The 15,637-nt window shown below is 43.1% G+C and overlaps 1 pseudogene; it reads left to right on the forward strand.

The window, feature by feature from the left end:
• Positions 1-10,377: 10,377 nt before the first annotated feature.
• Positions 10,378-13,178, forward strand: LOC111907309 (probable ion channel SYM8; annotated as a pseudogene).
• The last annotated feature ends 2,459 nt before the right edge of the window (positions 13,179-15,637 follow it).

Here is a 15,637-nt window from a genome sequence, read left to right on the forward strand (position 1 = left end):
AACAGAATCTTTGTTTCAATGAGAAAGTCAAAGAGTTTGGTTTTTCGAGAAGTGAGGATGAGTGTTGTGTGTATGTCAAAGTTAGTGGGAGTATAGTTAGCTTTTTGGTATTGTATGTGGATGTCACACTGCTAATAGGAAATGACATTCCAACCTTGGAGGAGGTTAAGTCCTGGCTTGGGAAGTGTTTCGCTATGAAGGATCTCGGGGAAGCTGCTTACATTCTAGGGATAAGGATATTAAGAAATAGGAGTAAAAGACTAATAGGACTTAGTGAAAGTACCTACTTGGACAAGGTGTTGAAACGCTTCAGCATGGAGAATTCCAAGAAAGGAGAATTGCCTATCCAAAGCAATACCAAACTGAGTAAGACTAAGATTCCGAGTACCGATGCCGAAATAGTATAAATGAGTTGAGTACCATATGCTTCTGCCATTGGCTCGATCTTGTATGCTATGAGATGTACTCGTTTTGATGTGGCTTTTTCTTTGAACATGGTTGGTCGATATCAAGGGGATCCAGGTTGAACTTATTGGATAGTAGTACAGAACATTCTTAACTAACTACAAAGGACTAAGGACTGGGTCCTTACCCTTGGCAAGAGTGATGACTTGAGAGTGATAGAGTATATGACGCCAGCTTTCAGACCAACAAAGATAATTTCCACTCTCAGCCGAGCTTGTTATTTACCCTAAATGGGGGAGCAGTAACATGGAAAAGTTCCAAACAGGAGACTGTAGCTGATTCAACGTGCGAATCAGAGTACATAGCAGCAAGAGAAGCGTCAAAGCAGGCAATATGGATACCGAAGTTCATCGGAGACCTTGGAGTTGTACCAACTAGAAATGAGCCTATGGAAATTTTCTGTTACAACGAGGGTGAGGTCTCCTTAACCAAGGAACCACAGGATCATGGTAGATCCAGGCACATCGACATAAAATATCACTTTATAAGACATCGAGTAGAAGAGGGACTCCTCGTAATAAAAAGGATATCCTCAGAGGATAACCCAGCAGATCCCCTTACGAAGGGACTGAGTAGGGTTAAGCATCTGCAGCATGCTAAGAGCAATGGACTAAGAGATAATATTAGTTTTAGTGATTAGATAGCTATTTAGAAACTTGTAATGGATAAAATGTAATAAACATTTGATGATTAAATAAAGGAGTTTTATTTATGAGTAAAGTTACCATCTTGTGTCAATTCTTTTCTATTGTTTCATTTTGCATGTTTTGACTTCCAGAATAATAAGTGTAACACCGTGATTTCCAAAAAACAAAATTTTCATTTAAATAATCAATTTAATATTAAAAACACTTGTTTAAAATCTTATTCACATTCGAATTACAAAACATAGTTTCATTCTCATTATAATAGAAGACCAGGATCCTCCAAAACACAACTCTTTCTTCGGTGTGTACAATCGAACCGTTGCCATCCCGCGTTACTGTAAGAACCTGAAACAACATAACATAAACAACGTAAGCACGAAGCTTAGTGAGTTCCCCAATATACCTTACGCACATACGCCTTCCGGCCCGGACCTTTCGGTCCACATAACATTGCCTTCCGGCCCGGACCTTTCGGTCCACATAACATTGCCTTCCGGCCCGGACCTTTCGGTCCATGTGTCTCAGGGGACTTCCGTCCCTGCTGGGTAAACCTTCCGGCCTTACCCACGCCGACCTTCCGGTCCATTACACATCATATCGCCTTCCGGCCCATAACATAATGCCTTCCGGCCCATAATATAATCGCCTTCCGGCCCATAACATACATAGCACATATAACAGATAACTTACCACATATAGCATACATATCACATATCATATCCGACCTTCCGGTCACACAGTCAAACCCTTCCGGGTACAGTATAGTGAGAAGACTCACCTCGCGGACACTAGAAGATAGCAACTCCTAAAGTCCCTTGCACTTGATCCTCCTAGCTACAAGCTCCCTGTAACATCATATATCCCTTATTAATACTTCTATCTTCCACGTTAACTGACCCTAAGAAATCACACCAGTCAACTCTGGTGAACAGTCCATTGTCAGCTCGACTGGACTCGGCGAGTTCCCTGGCGACTCGGCGAGTCTGGTCGTCCTTCAATCCTCTAAGATTCCCCTTCTACTCGTCGAGTATCCTCTTTGACTCGACGAGTCACTCCTGGAAGAATCGCGGGGCCACCCCGACTCCACTCGCCGAGTCTGAAGAACAACTCGGCGAGTCCCAGTGAATCTTCAAGCTACTCGCCGAGTCTGATCATCCGACTCGGCGAGTCCACGCCATGCAGTCGATCAAACTGCTTCCTGAGATACATATTTTCCCGAATATACAAACATAGGACCTTCTGGACCTCTAAGGGGTACTAATACAGGGTTATAAACGTTGGATAACAACACAACAATCCATCTAATCTCCAAATGGGTTTCACAAACCCTAATCCCATAACACATCAACATAGCAGAGGATAATTCGAGTTCTTACCTGAATAGTGTATCCTTTGTGTCCCCAATCCTCAGAATGTGACTCCCTTGCTGCTCCTTTAGCCAATCCCTTCTCTTCCTTGCATAACAATTCTTCCAAGATCAACAATGGCCCTAAGACTTTGCTCCAGATGCACCCACTCGATTTAGGGTTCTTCCCAGAAGGCCAAACTGAACAATGACGGCCAATGAGTGCCTCTTATACGTCCCAAACCTGAACGGTTAGGGTTTTCGCTAACAGCGTAGACTCGCCGAGTCCATATCGGACTCGTCGAGTCCAGTCGCGAACCCACGACCCGGTCTGCGATCCTACTCGGCGAGTCAAGGCTCCAACTCGCCGAGTCCCTTCTTAAAACACCCCCAAATCATAATTATATCAATATTTGAAATTCCGGGCTGTTACAACTCTCCCCCACTAGAACTAGACTTCGTCCTCGAAGTCTCACTCTGAAAATAGCTCTGGTTACTGCTCCCGCATCTCACGTTTCGGCTTCCCTGGACACTACCGATCTCTCCCGGGACCGCTACTGAACCAATACCAGAGGTACCTCCTTGTTCCTCAGAACCTTGATCTTCCGATCTCCGCCGGCCACTGGCCTCTCGACGTAACACAGGCTCGCATCCACCTAATCGTTCTCTAGTAGAACCACTGCTGACTCATCCGCTATACACCTCTTCAACTGCGACACATACCAGTGTCATGGATCCGTCCCAATTCCGTTGACAGCTCCAAACGATAGGCCACCCTTCCTACCTTCGCACCTTCACGAAAAGACCCAACATACCGGGGCCCCCCATTTACCCCTCTTCCTAAATCGAAGCACCCCATCAGAAATACGAAGTCGCTGACCTGAATCACATGCTCGTAACGGCGTCTGCCTGCATAACTTTCCTGTTAACTCTAGACGATCTCTAACTCTCTTTAACCTGCTGAGTCTGCTTTGTCAACTAAAGTACGAACTCTGAACTGCTCATCACTCTCTGTAATCGGAAATTACCCACGATGCACTCTGCTCCAAATCTCAACGATCACTCAACCCATAAGGGTTAGGAAACCCTGAACCACCGGATCCCCGATCCAAAGCCCACTTTGCCCATTCCGGACTGACTGAGAGATCCGTCCTCGCTCTCAGATCAACTCTCACAAGTTCCCTCGTGCCATCACATACACCTACTGAACTAGTCCCAACACCCGCAGGTGGAAAGACCCGATACACTGATGATATCCTCGAACATCTCCCAAGATGAACCACTACATCCACCCTACACTCTGATCAGATTCACACTGAGAATTTAAAATTTTCTCTCTCCATGCATCCCTTCTGAGCCTCAACAGACATCCCAACCGGATGGGTTCCTACTCCACTGCCGCGAACACGATGCTCAAAACCATACTCGAAATACTCTAACCATAACTCTGCTCTGCAGCTTTCACTTTCGTGAACTTGCACCCCCTTCGGAGTTACATACCCTCCTCTTTTCCTTTTCCACGGAACTCTCTTGAACATAATGCCACTCCAACCGGTGCCACGGTGCTCGCCCCAAGCGACACCACCCTTTTTGCGTAACTGCTATTCACATACTCTGGTTCTCATTGCAGGGGCTCTCAATCCCGCGCACTCTCTCCACTCATCAAAATCACTGCCTCCGCTAAACAAGATCAATAACCCGAGGCCAGACCTTCCAATGCAATCACACTGCAACATACGCGATCCGCAAATCTCAAACTAATCCAGCAATACCAACAGAGTCTCCAGTATGACTGGACCGACTCTCATAACACATACTAGCCACTCGAGGCTATATCTCTGTGGGTCCGCACACCCAAACTCTGCGAACCCTCAGGTTCTAACTCTGGGAACCTTCCGGTTCCAGCTCTAGAAACATGCACAACATAATCCCGTGGGATTAATGCAGTACAACCCATCACGTACCTCAAACGTACCAATACTCTGATCGCAAAATTCCGATTACTTACTCAAGCTTGATCCCGACCTCCTCTCAGGCCTCCACAATCAAATGCCCTAGGTCTGTATCTCGCCCCGCACACTCAGCACTCGCTCTCGTCGGCCTATACTTTGCGCTGACAAACACTGCTGAATCCCAACAGCTAAGCACCCTTACATACTCATCGATCTCCCGGAGAATTTTACAATTCTCCCCCACTAAAGCACTGACTAACTGCCACCGATCGTCATTAACGACCTTTCAGAACCATCCTGCACAAAGAGAACATTTACCCACTGACTGCTTCCCACAAGCGTAAGCAACCCTCAGCAAAACACATCTCCTCCCTGATCAATCCGCTCAAAAGAATCCGATCTTTCAATTATCCACTCCACAACTGCAGATGCTACCCGTCATTCAACCCAGTGCCGCATCTCCACTATCAACCCCCACGAACGATGACCAACGGAATTCCCAAGCAATAACCCATAACCAAACCCACAACCTGCCAAAGGTTGAATATCGCATCGAAAACCGCTCAAGGCTACCGGTACCAAAACACCAAACTATAATCATACTAAACCATCAGGGAACAACGAATGCCAAGCGAAAACCTGAAGCACCAATCCATAACCATGCCAAACCCGCGAAACAACGAATACCGCATCGAAATCCACACCAGACACCAGCACAAACAATACGCCACAATCAACGCAAGCTACTCAAGACATCAAGAGAGCATCATACCCGCAGCTGCCTCCGGCACTGCTCCGTCTCCCTCTGCCGCAAGCCGATAAGCACGACCCTGAGCCCTTGGGCTCTGCTCCATCCTGTCCTCCTCCTGAACTCCTCAAGGTGGCCGATGCTAGAGCCTGCACCGGTCCTGCAGGAAACTGTGGACGGTTGACCCTCAAATGTCCAACCTGCCGACACTGATAACAAATCCTGAAATCCCGAATTGGCACTGACTGCCGACAATCCCGTGCACCATGCCCCTCCTTTCCGCACTTGCGGCATGCACCACTGGGCCAACAAGCTCCGGTGCCATTTCTCTCACACTTCCCACGAGTGTGACCGCTCCGATCCCCCATTCTAACGTCTACGGTCATGGACCGTTTCGGCGCCGACTGCGACTGCATCGGGGCCTGCCTCATCTCACGCAACTGCAACTCAACCTCTAACTCACGCCACATGGCGGCCTCCTGCGATACCAACACGGTCTCGCTCCTCTGCGCAGACACGAACTGTCTGATACCCCCCCCCCCCTTGAGCATACTCGGATGTCGGGACATCTGAGCCTGCTCCGAAGCAAACTCAGGGCAAAACATCGCCCTATCAATAAACATCCCAGTGCTCTCAGTCACCGACTCCAAATCCCGCTTCAGCTTAAGGAACTTCCGAGCCAATTTCTCCTTTTCATCCCGCGAAACATAGCGAGTACTGAACATCCCTCTGAATTGATCCCATGAAACCGCAGCCCTCTGCGCATCGGAAAATGACCTCGTGGTCAATCCCCACCAATCCTTCGCCCCGAGCCTCAATAGGTTCAGAGCACACCCCACCCTCTGATCAGCAGGGCATAAACTCGTGGAGAAACACCCCTCCATGTCTGATAACCATCTCATAGCAACAATCGAGTCCTGAACTCCATCGAATGTGGGAGGCTTCGCATAATAGAAGTCCCGATACTGAAAACCCCGACTAGCCCCTTTCTTTGCCGTTGCTACAGCCGCTGTAACCGCCGCGGCAGCCGTCTCTGCGAAAGCCGCATATCGCTCATCAAACTACTTCAATCATAGTGGTCCTGATCGACCCAAACAATTCTGGCGACTCAGCCCGCAACAATGCAGCAACCTCATCACGCAGGATCTCGCGAATCCTCGCATCCCGCTCGCTCGTGCTCGTCCGATCGATAACCGAATAACAAGATAGCCACAAACATCATCCACTACGAACCATGGTACTCATCCCATGACATCCCTCCTCAACATGCTTCGGTGTATGGTACCTGAACCATAGCACCACTCCTCAATCTGCTCCAATGTATAGCACTCGGACCACAACATCTATCTCAATCTGTTCCGATGTATGGTGCCCGGACCATAACATCACTCTGTATCCGCTCCGATGTATGGTATCCGAACCATAACATCACCCCTCAATCCGTTCCTTAGGACCTTCAGAATGCCCCCTGTATCAAGTATGGGTCCTCTGCTTTCAGTAGTACGGGCCCATACTACCTGCCACATCTACCCATACTTTCCACATGGACCATCCCAGAGTTCCTAAGTAGCTGATAGACCTGCTCTTTCACCCATCTCATCGCGCGTGCTCGCTTTCCAGTGAAATCCTCTACTCTACCAGCGCACTCATCTGGCTAGGTTTACTCCCTAGTCCCTTCTGCTGTCCTCCCACTTCTTTGCTATCAGCTGCTGAAGAGTTCCCAATGATGCCAGCCCTCTACCTCCTGAGTATCGTCATACTCACTTAGTAGCTGACTCCCATCATCGACAACTCCACAAAGCACAAAGCAAGCAGCATTCGAGCATTGAAGCATACATAGGACTCCCCATCTGTGGTAGCTCCACCTTCTCGGCTCATCCTTGGAAGTACCTCTGTACCCCGTAGCTTTACCCCTTGTGCGTTCTAACTAGATACTCTCACTCATCACATGCACACAAAAGCATAACGCACATATAACAGCAAACCCTAGACTAAGGCATCACAAATCAGGCCACTCTAGTCCTAAGATGTGAAATACCTAGCCTGTCTCTAGCATGCAATAATGTCTCATAAAGTGCATAATAGATATTTCATAATACAAAAGTAAGGGTATTTTGGGAAATCACCGTTTGGCTCTGGCTGATTGTACACACTGCTCTTTCTTGCTTTCTCTTTGAACTCTTATTCACTTTTAGAAAACCATTTATTTGGAAAACTTTTTCTTACTTCCTCAGTTTGAGTCCAGATTTACCCGTAGGTGCGTCCGAATCCCTCAAACCAAGGCTCTGATACCAATTTGTAACACCGTGATTTCCAAAAAACAAAATTTTCATTTAAATAATCAATTTAATATTAAAAACACTTGTTTAAAATCTTATTCACATTCGAATTACAAAACATAGTTTCATTCTCATTATAATAGAAGACCAGGATCCTCCAAAACACAACTCTTTCTTCGGTGTGTACAATCGAACCGTTGCCATCCCGCGTTACTGTAAGAACCTGAAACAACATAACATAAACAACGTAAGCACGAAGCTTAGTGAGTTCCCCAATATACCTTACGCACATACGCCTTCCGGCCCGGACCTTTCGGTCCACATAACATTGCCTTCCGGCCCGGACCTTTCGGTCCACATAACATTGCCTTCCGGCCCGGACCTTTCGGTCCATGTGTCTCAGGGGACTTCCGTCCCTGCTGGGTAAACCTTCCGGCCTTACCCACGCCGACCTTCCGGTCCATCACACATCATATCGCCTTCCGGCCCATAACATAATGCCTTCCGGCCCATAATATAATCGCCTTCCGGCCCATAACATACATAGCACATATAACAGATAACTTACCACATATAGCATACATATCACATATCATATCCGACCTTCCGGTCACACAGTCAAACCCTTCCGGGTACAGTATAGTGAGAAGACTCACCTCGCGGACACTAGAAGATAGCAACTCCTAAAGTCCCTTGCACTTGATCCTCCTAGCTACAAGCTCCCTGTAACATCATATATCCCTTATTAATACTTCTATCTTCCACGTTAACTGACCCTAAGAAATCACACCAGTCAACTCTGGTCAACAGTCCATTGTCAGCTCGACTGGACTCAGCGAGTTCCCTGGCGACTCGGCGAGTCTGGTCGTCCTTCAATCCTCTAAGATTCCCCTTCTACTCGTCGAGTATCCTCTTTGACTCGACGAGTCACTCCTGGAAGAATCGCGGGGCCACCCCGACTCCACTCGCCGAGTCTGAAGAACAACTCGGCGAGTCCCAGTGAATCTTCAAGCTACTCGCCGAGTCTGATCATCCGACTCGGCGAGTCCACGCCATGCAGTCGATCAAACTGCTTCCTGAGATACATATTTTCCCGAATATACAAACATAGGACCTTCTGGACCTCTAAGGGGTACTAATACAGGGTTATAAACGTTGGATAACAACACAACAATCCATCTAATCTCCAAATGGGTTTCACAAACCCTAATCCCATAACACATCAACATAGCAGAGGATAATTCGAGTTCTTACCTGAATAGTGTATCCTCTGTGTCCCCAATCCTCAGAATGTGACTCCCTTGCTGCTCCTTTAGCCAATCCCTTCTCTTCCTTGCACAACAATTCTTCCAAGATCAACAATGGCCCTAAGACTTTGCTCCAGATGCACCCACTCGATTTAGGGTTCTTCCCAGAAGGCCAAACTGAACAATGACGGCCAATGAGTGCCTCTTATACGTCCCAAACCTGAACGGTTAGGGTTTTCGCTAACAGCGTAGACTCGCCGAGTCCATATCGGACTCGTCGAGTCCAGTCGCGAACCCACGACCCGGTCTGCGATCCTACTCGGCGAGTCAAGGCTCCAACTCGCCGAGTCCCTTCTTAAAACACCCCCAAATCATAATTATATCAATATTTGAAATTCCGGGCTGTTACAATAAGATTATTCAATTTTTCCATAGTCAATCATAATTTGGAAGTAGGTATAGAGGCAAGACTGTCATGAATTGGCTTGTTGATTGTCTAAAATGTTTAGATATAGAAAAAGTTTGCTACAACGTTCATGAGTGCTCTTGAAATAAGATTTGAGTATTGGATTAAACCCACGCTCACATGAATCACTTCATGGAATTTATCATGAGTGATTGTGAGACGATAATATCATATAGTCTTCAAACCAAGATATATGAGTTGTTGATTACGAGTTGGTTGTGCATTTATAGTACGAAAACGCATCAGTAACTTGATGTTATAACACGTGTTGTTGTGTATAATTTAACAAGCACTATTAGAAAAATAGCCTTTTACGACGCACAATTAATGACACACACTGATAGAGGACGTGCATTTGTGCGTGCCCCAAAAATTAATGTCAATTTTCCAAAATTTGAAGGAGAGAGGACCCGCATTTTTGCGTGCCCTAAAATTAATGTTAGAAAAAATATACGGAGGGCACCTATCAAAAAATGTGCGTCGTGTAACAGTGTAGCTTTATATTTTTTTTAAGGAAACACGTGTTTTTTAGGGGGGAAAATGAAATCCAAATAATTACCCCCCCGCCTATTCATCCCAAAAATTCCCCGCCTTTTCGAATTAGGGAATTCGTCTTCATCCACAGCTTCCTCAATTCCTCGATCCATCACCTCCACCAAAAACCTAATTCTCAGTTCCAACAAGTTCTTACACTCTTAATTCGACCCTAATGAGCTGAGGATTTAGGGTTCTTACCTCCCAGTTATCAATTTGAGCCAATGATTTAGGGTTCCTAAATCCGACCCTAATTTTTTCTCACTCTCGTATTTCCATCTCATCTCTCTCCTTCTTCTCCTTCTACAATCCTCTAGAAATGAACCTTAATAGAATTGTGAGGCTGTCAATCCTTTTGATGCAATCGTCTTCCTCTACCTCTGCACTCTCTATCCCTTCGCTTTGGAAGCCCTAATCGCCGCCACCAGCATCGACTCTCTAATTGCCCTTATTGTCTCTTTATTTTGTTATCCCATATCTCCCCTTCCTAACACGCCTTCGTCTCCACCGTACATCCACTTCCACCGCCTCCAAACCTCACAGATTCAACTCTCCTTCTCAATCTCTCTTAAATCTTAATGTTTCTAGGTTTTCGAGAAAAGCTTTTTTCTATAATCGGAGTTAAGGTGTACGCCATAGAGCTATACATAGATCATACAATTATGGATAAATTAGAAACAAGGAAAGGATGAACATGGAAAGCCTTTTTTTGAGAAAAGCTTTTTTCTATAATCGGAGGAAACAACCGCCTGTTTCATCTCCTTCTCCTTCTCCGGTTCAAATCGCTTCGATGCCTAAGAGTTTGGCTACCATAGGGGGAAACGAAATCCAATTAGCTACTGCGAGTGCGAGTACGTCACATTCACCAGCACCGGGGTCAGATTCTAAATCGGAGAGAATCATTCCACCAGTGCTCGCTCAAGCTCCAGTTTCTAATTTGACTTCTTCATCTTCCCTGAGTTCATCTTCTCCTGCTTGCAAAAATGCCAGAATCAGGAGTTCCATGATACGTAACCTAGTGTATTATTCTTCTCTATTAGATTTTATATGTATACAGTCCTAATCTGAGCGGGTATATAAAACTAAATTGTGTTCCATTTCCTAATTTCCCATTGAAAATCCGAATTTGTCTGTGTGAGTTAAATGTACTGAACTTATCACTTGAATCTTGTTTAGAAGTCTGTAATGTCATGTTGTTATTCTATAGGGAGCCCTCAGAGCATCTATCCCACATTTTAATGTTTAGTGTCTGATGATGCCATGTTTATTTCTTAATGCAACTTGCACTTTTATGTGTAGTGTTTGCGTCTTATGCAATAACATTAAGGAATGAAGTCAGAAAGCTTCAGGTATCAAGTTCTTTGACTCTATACTCTTGCAAACAAATGATTTTGTTAAAGCCTGTGTATTCTCCATACAGGAAGAGAATTATGATCTTCATAGAACTTATTTGAATAAAGACATTCCTCATGATGAAATCATGGAGATTTTCAAACATGAAAGTGACACTAACAGACGAAACATTGCTCTCTACACTGTTCTGTTTACTCTTGTGACACTTTTTGTATTATACAAATATCTTGATGATCTTCCTAAAATCAAGAACCTCTCAAAACGTTCAAATAACAACAAAGATGAGGTTTCGTTAAAGAAAAGAATTGCATACATGGTGGATGCATGCTTCTCTATCTACCCTTATGCAAAACTACATGCTCTTCTCGTTGCAACCATCTTTCTCATTGCATTTGGTGGTTTAGCACTTTATGCTGTAAGTGATGGTAGTCTTGTAGAAGCCCTTTAGCTTTCTTGGACATTTGTGGCAGATTCAGGGAATCATGCAGATAGAGTTGGCACTGGATCAAGAATTCTTTCAGTCTCCATAAGTTCAGGTGGGATGTTGACATTTGCAATGATGCTAGGGCTTGTTTCAGATGCTATCTCAGAGAAAGTAGATTCATTACGAAAAGGGAAAAGTGAAGTCATTGAAAGCAACCACATACTTGTTCTTGGATAGAGTGACAAATTGGTAATAAGTCTTGGTATTTAATTACTTTATACACAAAGGTCAAAAGAAGATAATGTTTTGGTCAACTACAGGGTTCTCTTTTGAAGCAGCTGGCAATAGCAAACAAGAGCATTGGTGGTGGTGTGGTGGTTGTCCTGGCGGAAAGAGACAAGGAGGAGATGGAGATGGATATAGCAAAACTTGAGTTCAGCTTCATGGGCACTTCAGTTATATGCAGAAGTGGTAGTCCTCTTATACTTGCTGAGTTGAAAAAGGTAAAATTGAAATCTTTTTTCCTTTTTTCTTTTTTTTTTCGCACCTATGGCATACACACTTCTGCCAAAAGTGTTATTCTTCCAGCAATCTTTAAGCTGGCTCACACTATCTTTTCCCATGAAGTGGATGTCAGATGTAAATCAGGTACACTGGGGCCTACCATATTCTTCAAATCTTTCTTGTTAATTTCTTTTGATATTCTTAGGTTTCGGTTTCAAAAACACGTGCTATAATAGAACTTGAAGCAGATGAAAATGCAGATCAAGTATGTCTTACTTCTTAAACATTTAACTTGTTTGTGCTTTGTAGGTGATAACAATATTGTTAAATCATCTAACTAGAGGTTATACGCCTTGTGTTGTTGATAACAAGGTGAAGATCCCAGAACAGTATTTTCAAGGAAAAGAGGATAAGAATAAAAATAAATAAAAAACGAAAGAAAGAGGTTGTGGAATTATGTTTTGTAGTGCAGGTGAGTCAGTATACAACAGAAGGGCTTGAAAGAGCTTTGTGGTCAATTCTAAGTTTTAACCTAACTTGACAGTTGGATTCTCAGGACTGATTACTTATCTACAAGTAACGTGGCAGGAAGATGAAGAAATGTGGGAATGAAAGTGCTTCGATTGGATGTGGTGTTGTGATGGCCTCACAGAGGCTGCAGCTTTGGGGGAGAGGTTTGTGTTAGGCACCGGTATTTTTATTTTATCTTTTTTAAATTCTTTATTTTTTTTAATGAATTTAAGTATAATTTTTGTTGTTGTAGATTGTTCCTGCAGTGACTGAGCTTCTTGTTGCTCATTTTATATGGTTAGATTATGATAATCCAGCTAAGCCTATTTATCTTTACATTAATTCATCCTGAACAGAGGTGATTTGTTTTTCTTTTTTTTTCTTTTTTGGTTTCTTTTAAGGTTAAATTATTAAATACAAGAAATAAGTCGATAAAGATTTTGATTTTTTTTCTTTTATAGAATGACAAAATGGAGACAGTGCGGTCTGAAACAGAAGCATACGCCATTGTTGACATCATTGTTGTAAGAAATCAAAATCATTCATTTTAATCTTTTTTAGGTTATTTACTGATATGATTTATTAATTTCCAAAATTGCCCTCAAGTACTGCAAGTCAGAGGTGTATGCAGTCAACTGTGGGATGGCATTTGGTCAAATATCATTCCTCTCATATGCTCTGAACATTGGCTGCATTTAAGAAATAACAACATACTTTCATCAACATATTTACAATATCATTATATTTTTGTTTCTTAAATTCTCCCTATTACAAAGTTATAGGCATGCCATTAAAATATAAATTAAGCAACTTTCTCTATGATACCTGAGTAAATCTTCATGTGATTGATTAGTTGACATTTACATTTATTTCTTTTCTTGTATTAGATACAAAGTACAATTTAGATTATAAATCTCCTAATAGTTTAGGACAAAACTTCAAGTCTGGAGAAGATATGGTTGAGATGTTGAAGAAGGCAAACATATTTTTGAACCCTTTGAGATTAACTTGTATGACATTAACTTGTGTGCAATGGATTGTATTTTATGTATATGGTATTTTATTTTCTATTATGAGACATTAAATGCAAATTTAATTTGAAAATTAGTAAATCTATAAATAATTTTTTTTTAAATAAAAATAAAAATTACGATACGCAAAAACGTGTGTCATCTTCATTTATGACATGGCCTTTCTTGACAGCGGATTTAATGATATGCATTGCGTGTCATAAATGCGTGTCATAAATGCGCGTCGTCTCTCGTTATGACAGGGCCTTCCTTGACGCGCATTTGTGCGTCGTCTGAGCATTTTACGACGCGCAATGAGCGTCGTAAAAGGCCTTTTTTCTAGTAGTGAAGTAATTAGTACAAGCATATAAGTCGAAGTTTATCTGTTCCTTTTATCCTAAGAGGATTAAAAGCGATATCATGGACCCCTTGATGATATGTTTGTTCTCCATTGTTCTTGGAATACTCTTGTACTGATTTTAGGACCTTAGGGGTTACATTCACAGTGTAGAACTCCAAGGGTCACTTGTAAACCCTAATTACTGACAAGCATATAAGTCGAAGTATATCTGATCCTTTTATCCTAAGAGGTTAGGAACTCCAAGGGTCCATGATATCTGTTCCTAACCTCTTCCTCATTGTTCTCCATTGTTCTTGGTGTTTGTGATTCATTTGAGGTATCACATTTGAGGTACTAAGCTCTTGTAAGGCTAGTTAGGCTTCATGCTTTTGAAAAATGAAAATTGCATGTATAAATTAAGAAAACTTAGATCAAAAGCATTAGGTTTGTATGTAAACCATAGGGATGTTATGGTGCTCAAAACCCATCATTCACTAGGTTGGTAGATAGCATGTGCATGTTGTTAGAACACGAAAGGAACAATAGTACCCACCAGTTCGGGTGCAACAGTGAGGGCGTGGTAAACCTATGGATTGGTCTATGGATTTCCTCAGTTAATTAGACCTGGTTGAGCCAGTGATAAGACCGTAGGAACGCCACTACAGTTATGAGATCAATGAAGCAATGGACCTTATAAGGTCGTTTGTGTTATAAGGCTACCTTGTGGTCATGTAACATTCACCTTTAGCCTTGGACTTGGTGACATCAGGATTCGACGTAAGGACCCAATCGTTTAGATCAGAAGGTCGTTAGAGCCACAGTGGCAAGATAATTGATGGCAATTACTGACAGATGAGGATTTTGTTCGAAAGTTGTGAAGGGCGAATGTATGGGAGCCTTTGGCTCGGTGACCAGTTAGGAACTTGGTACTTCAAATGACTAGCAGACGAATTGGGACCTGGGAGACCTCGCTGGATTCTAGAAAGCAGCCTGGTGGCAGCATGCTATTTAGGGCATTTTTTGTATTTTATACAGTATTAGTGTTGTCGGATTTCATGTATGGATGGAGTAACTGGCTGCTTGGGTTATGCTAAGTTACGAATGGGATTAAATAATCTTAGAGTGGATTTGATCCTATTGCGTAGTTCTCGTCTGAGTCTAACCGTTACAGGGACGAGTCTCCTACTCGAAGGATTATCTGAGACTTCTATCAAGTATAAGTTATATGCAGGGATAATTGGGTTTGTGATCCAGTTTTCTAGTGGGAACCTCCAATTATCAGATGTTGAATAGTTAGTTGGGAGCTAAGTGGACTAGATTCAACAATAATGATTCAATATGGGCAGTCTATTAGGGAGTCAGACCATCTCGAGACTACAAATTTTAGATTGAGTAGAGGTGATCATGTTGCAAGGAACTCATTCATCTTTGGGTTTTAGAACCCTTCGAGGTATGGATTTGGTTTCCTTGGGAAGGATAGGGTACGCTTGTGGTTGCGGTCGTGTTGTTCAAATTGTCTGACATGTAAGGAATGGTAAAGAATGACTTCGAGGATGAAATCTAATTGAAGTGAGGGAGAGTTGTAACATCCCGTTTATTAAATAAACAAATGGATAAATTTAATAATCAAATAGTGGCCGTAAATCCGTAATAAGTTACCAACATGTGTATCATAAGGGCTAAATGACATAATTCCTAGAAACTTGGGGTCTTTATTGTAATAAAGTGTGGGGATTTAAATTGTAATGCTTAGAGAAGGAAGGTTGAACATGTCATAAGTTAGATTTATGGGGGCTAAGTGTAATTCTAGGAT

Source organism: Lactuca sativa, chromosome 8 (genome assembly GCF_002870075.4).
Source record: "Lactuca sativa cultivar Salinas chromosome 8, Lsat_Salinas_v11, whole genome shotgun sequence".
Classification (NCBI taxonomy): domain Eukaryota; kingdom Viridiplantae; phylum Streptophyta; class Magnoliopsida; order Asterales; family Asteraceae; genus Lactuca; species Lactuca sativa.